Genomic DNA, 6,000 nt, shown 5'->3' with positions numbered 1-6,000 from the left:
CAAGCTCTTATATATAAATTGCATATGTATATTTTTTCAGTGTGAAGCCTTTCGATTTTTTGTCTCTGCTGATGTGATGTGATATCTACAAGTTTGTTGTTGTCGTCATAAAACCTGTTGGAGATGCCGGGGATTGAACCCGGGGCCTCATACATGCAAAGCATGCGCTCTACCACTGAGCTACACCCCCCGTTTATAAAGTGAATTAAGACAGCAGAGATATGAGAGGAGACTGAACAAAGGGACGTAGTACAACTTAAGCTGGATATCTGCTTCAGTGTAAAGGAGATACACCATAACTACAGCAGCTACATATGTAAAACGACAACTTAAGCTACACTACAAATGATCCAAAAGTCCAGAACCCCAAAAATTCAGTTTGCAATGATATCAAACAAAAACAAGCAGCAAACCTTCATAATGACAAACTAAAACCAGCAAATGTTTGGCAGTTTGCTTAACTGATTACATATGCAATGACTCCATTACAAAGAAGAGGATTTTCAGTCAAATTTCCATTCTCCACAAATGTTCTTAAATCACTCGTATGTGTCTCTGAAGAACGAATCTGTTCGTACGAGCGGTTCTTGCATGAGGCTCAAGAGTGTGATCTCTTCACCTTCTGTGCTGTAATACAAATTCAAGAATTTGTGATATGTAGCACAACAAGCTAGCAGGCTCTGTAAACATAACCATGTTCCCATCAATGCATAGTGCTGTGTGCTGTACACGGAACTACTCTCCCAAGACTGAAAACGTGATTGCTGTTATTACACTTTGGAGCCATCTGTAAACAAACTAACGTGACCCAGGCAAGGAACATGTCACCCTGTGCAGCGATGTGGCTCATTGACATATTTTAATAGTTTTGCAACAACAACAGAGGTCTGCGTCACAGAGGAATACGATATAACAGGCTTTGGTTTATGTAGATGAACAACTGAATATTTTCTTCAGTTGTTACTCAACAATGTGACGGACTCCTAATTTTTAATCACTTTCCAAACGTTCTATGGCAGGGTTCATAAGGACTTGAAGGAACCCTGTGGTATGTCTGCAATTTAAGGCAATTTAATAGAAGAGACCAACAGAAAGCTGACGTGCACCACCCTCTGGAAGACGAAGACGAGGTTTGCAGAAAGACAAGATACTGGAGGGGTTTTTTTTCCTTATAAGAAAACAACCTGGTAAGTAGATCCCGGGTATTTTGAGATACAGACCCCTGGATTAGAGGTTGGAAGCATCTTAACATAAAGTATTGGTTTAGATTTTAGTGCTTCTGTTACAGGCACATACAGTGAGACTGCTGTCTTACTATAAGTGGAAGAAGCTTTGAAGTTTGCTCGTAATGAAATCATTTTAAATCAATATTTAGAGTCAAACAATTACAGCTCACTTTGATAATGTAGTTGTGTAATAAGCAGGATTATGTACAGTGAGCTGGTCATTATTGCAAATAAGCCCTGACAGAGTGAATGGAGACCCCAGCAGGATTATCCCTGGATTGTAAACATGTCTACAAATGCAGAGGCTTGTGCAGCTGCCAATATGTATTTGCTAGCGATAGCAAACTGTATTCCTTGGGTGCCAGCTGTGCCAGTGCTGCTCTCCATCATGTTAAAAAGCAGACTGGAGTCTTACTTCATGGTCTTAGTAAGATCATTTGTCTCCCATCAGGGATCAGCTCTACACTCACTACAAAGTGCTGATGGTGCAACTAAGCACTTAACACACTGTGATACGTCTGAGCTTTGTTATTCATCTCATTTTTATACTACTACAAATCGATAGATAACAAACCATTAAAATACAACATACAAGGGTTTGAGAGTCAAACAGCAAAATGGTGTGTCACAAGGAGGCCTATCCATTATTTCTAAATCCAAGTTAAAAAAAAAAAACATGCCATTTGTCTTATTACGGTTTTCAGACAACAAAGACATAACCATGCAGAGAGGCAGAATTAAGAAGCACCACTGCGTTTCCTGCAACTTTGCTCATCAACTAGAGCTCTCTGCAAGCTGTTTCCAGTGTCTCCATTTACATTTACAAGTCATTTACATAAGCACTCCCTCTATTAGCTATGAGGATATAACACAGTGTGTGCACTTCATTCTTTTCAGAACTGCTCACTGTGTCAAAGAATAAAATTAAAGTGGCTTTCATAATGTGAAGAGCCACAGTTATAACCAAAAAAGTAGCTTTAAATGTGCCATTTGGGACATACAGAACATTCCCTTTGTCATCCAGTCATAAGACAAAATAAAGTCATATTACTGAATGAATGTTGTAATGCAACAAATTATATAGTTAATTACACACTGATCATTATAAAAATATATTGCCCTGAGACTTAAAAAACATGCAAAATGTTGGACTTAGGCTAGAGATATACTTGCTTTTTAAGCATGTGTTCTCATAGACAACTGGCTGCGCCGTGAACGGAATTGTTCACATACATGTCTGTGTACTTTGTGTGAAGGATTCCACTAGTTGCTGTATCCTTTTGGGGGATCCTGGCAAATTCATCTGCCCATTTATCAGTTTGGTCAAAGGAAAGTGATGGCAAACAAGTCAAGTTTTTCAACCATCTCACCATTCTCACATAGGCTTTACTTGACAGCCTCCCACCCTGCGCATGACGTCAGAGGAAAATGGCCACAGTGTGAATACGGCACATAAACATGGCAACAGTAAAGGAGGTTACTATTTTGTTAATTCTGAGATCACAGCAGTAAAAGTGACAGCAGCATCATCATGGTTGGTATGTAAGCCTCCTAAATCAAGCACGTTGTGACAATGGCAAGTATGTTTCTTTCGTTCTGCCAATGCAAGAAATTGATGATGAGAAACACCACCTGTATTTTCAAATGTCTGCCAGAATGTTTGATGATTTTCTCCGTTGGATTAGCCCGCTGATTATACATCACAACACACACAATGAACCAGTCAGTTCAGCAGAGTGACTTGTCATCACCCTGCGCTTTCTAGCAACAGGCATCAGATACCAAGCCTTCTCAGCGGGCTACAAACTTGGATCAGCAACAGTTGGACGTATGGTCAGAAAAGTCAGCAAAGCTATATGGACTGCTCTGAAGGATGAGATTGTGGCTTTCCCCAATGAAGATCAGCGGAAGCAGATCCAGAAAGATAAACAGTAAACAAGTCAACATTCCATGCCCCAGCCAACAGTAGATGTTCCTTCTACAACTAAAAAGGATACTTCAGTTTCATACTGTGCCTGCATGTGATGCCAGGTACAGGTTTACAGTTGTGGACATAGGGGCATACAGCCGTAATAGTGATGGTGGAGTGTTTTCAAGAAGTGCCTTTGTATCCCAGCTTATCCAGGGCAACATTCCCCTGCCACCTCTATCTGCTCTACCTGGGAGTGAAGTCCTGAGCCCCCCGTCTTTGTAGCAGATGAGGCCTTTCCACTGAAGGTCGGATGGGATCGTCCAGAGCCGCCGGGCTGGGGGAGCCACCAAACGTTCAATACACATGCATTAAAGTGTAAAACAAGAAGGGCCTAGCCTCATGAAAAGACAGAAAAAACGTGAACATAGCACGGTTGTGGCAGTTGTTTGCCATCCACCTCGGAGCCATCCACCTATAGCGCGGTATTGTAATATTGCATTTATTGTGACAGCCCTAGGATGGACCAGGTCAGAGATGTACACAGGTGCCTGACCACGCAGGGCTCTGTATGTGAAAACAAGAACCTTAAAATGAATCCTAAATTTGATGGGAAGCCAATGTAAAGAAGATGGGTGTGATGTGAGTTGTCCTGCTGGACCTGGTCAAAGGCCTTGCAGCAGCATTCTGCACCATTTGTAGATGGTCCACTTGCTGAGGCTGAGGCAGGTTTGACAGTGTTTCTTAAATGGAAGAAACATGTACAGGTCAATGATTTGATATGTTGATTTAAGGTCATAGCCTGATCAAATATAAGACTGAGATTTCTAAAATTAGAATGTACAGCTGAAGACAGGGACTCAATATACTGAGCAACCTTGGAGGCTATGCTATCTGAAGCAGTGATAAGGACCTCAGTCTTATCTGCGTTTAGCTGTAAAAAGTTGTTAGCCATCCAGTCCTCAATGGCAGTCAAACAATTGTGCAAAACAGTCAGTTTGTCGGTCTCATCCGGCTTAAAAGAGACACACAGCTGAATATCATCAGCGTAACAGTGATATGAGATACCTTTAAATTTGCTAATAATATGACCTATGGGAAGCATTAACAAAGTAAATAATATAGGACCCAAGACAGAAATCTGAGGCACACCAAAGGAAAAAGCAGCAGTTTAAAATATTTAGGGACCAAGTAACAGAAAAACTCCCAAAACTCCCAGAGTTAGGCGGACAACCAGTCCAGGGTGCTTCTGAGACACCCATCCACTACCTATGCCTTTCTCAGTCTCAGTCTCAGACTTTTGGACCCTTCTGTATATGTTTACAGGATCTTTTTGTTTTCCAAAGCTACCTCTTAATGACTTGTGAAGCCAGAGACTAACAGCCTATAAACACATAAGAACAAAGAGACACATAGAGACACATACAGTGTCACAGACATGTTTTTCCAGAAAAACTATAATCTTTGGTGGAGTTCCCCGGAACAAACTTTTATACACTGGAGTATCTTTGATATAGCCAAGAGGGCAGCTAAAGATGTACATAATTTTATCTGAAACATATTTTATCAGAAAGATGAAATTTGATATAACTACACCTTGATATAAATCGAATGATGATTTCTGTTGTCTAACTGCTTTAACATCCTTTGTGGCTTTAATGATTTGTCCTATCCATTCATATGACACCTTGATGTGGCTCCCTTGAATTCATCACATTAGAGGATTAAAAATTATATTCTGTCGCTGTAATGTGTGCATCATACTTAACAGCTAAAAAAACTAGTGTTATTTGCCTCAGCTGAAAAGGGATATGCAGACAGCCCAGTATTTGCATTTGTATGTGTATTTGTTGAGGCCACAAAATTATTTAGCCTACATTTGTATTTGTATTTGAATAAAAGTGGAAATAGTGGAATCCAGTTTTTGGAGTTTTTTTGTTGTTTACTGCCTACTTTTTACAACCTAACTTTGTGGAAAGGAGAGAGGGAACAACAGGTTACAGAGAGTCTCTTGTAAGCATTTCACTTGTGTCAGTAGCTCAGGTTTATCTCTGTGGAACACTCCCAACTCCGGGAGTGATGTCTAAATAAGGAAATGTGCGTCATGTAGCAGGTGGATGTGACTCCCTTCACTGAGACCTGCTGATACACGCAACAGCGGAGCAGAGGAGAGAGAATGAGATAGTGATGTAACTGACCTGCATGCTGGTATTTGACTTTTTTTTTCCTTCCTAAAAACAAATAATTTTTAAAATATTTGTACGAAATAAAAGTTCATAAAAAACCCACTATTTGTACGAATAACGTATTTGGATTCGAGCACACCCCTACAACTGAGTTGAACTCGGTACAGCATTAAGAGGAAGGTGACCACAATTTTTCATTTCTGTTGCTTGTGCACCAGGCTGTTTGAGGCCTTGTGTCTATGACATTACCATTTCTTATACATTTCCTTTCTCGTCTTGTTGTCTGTATACTTTCCTTCTCCGTGTGGCATTTCTTGGGCATCTTGGGTTTTCTCTCCTCATTTCCTAGGCCATGGCTTGGGTCAGCGTGACTTAGTTTTCCTATATCAGGCTCTATTGGATCAAACTTTGTGAAGCTACTCTGTCTTTCTGTGCATGTCGGATTTAAGAATAAAGCCTTGATTTCCTGATTGATCACCATTGCTGACTCCTGAGGCTCCTTCTCTGGGGTATTAAAAATTTCAGTTTCATATTGTGGAGGGATGGCATCACATTACCACATCACAATGAGGCTTGCGACATTTTAAATTCAACTGACATTGCTATTGCTACAGCTCTGCATTTGCATAGTCTGAACTGAACTGAAATGCAGAGGTTCTTTGGTGATGAAACACCAGAT

General features: G+C 40.5%; 1 non-coding gene across 1 annotated transcript; it reads right to left on the bottom strand.

Annotated features, from left to right (window-relative positions):
- Positions 1 to 118: 118 nt before the first annotated feature.
- On the bottom strand, positions 119 to 190 carry trnaa-ugc (transfer RNA alanine (anticodon UGC)). The gene has a single exon. It is a non-coding gene; the product is annotated as a tRNA-Ala (tRNA).
- Positions 191 to 6,000: the final 5,810 nt, after the last annotated feature.

The sequence above is a fragment of the Thunnus thynnus genome, chromosome 16, assembly GCF_963924715.1.
Source record: "Thunnus thynnus chromosome 16, fThuThy2.1, whole genome shotgun sequence".
NCBI lineage: Eukaryota > Metazoa > Chordata > Actinopteri > Scombriformes > Scombridae > Thunnus > Thunnus thynnus.
This window is presented reverse-complemented; position numbering and strand designations above follow the sequence as displayed.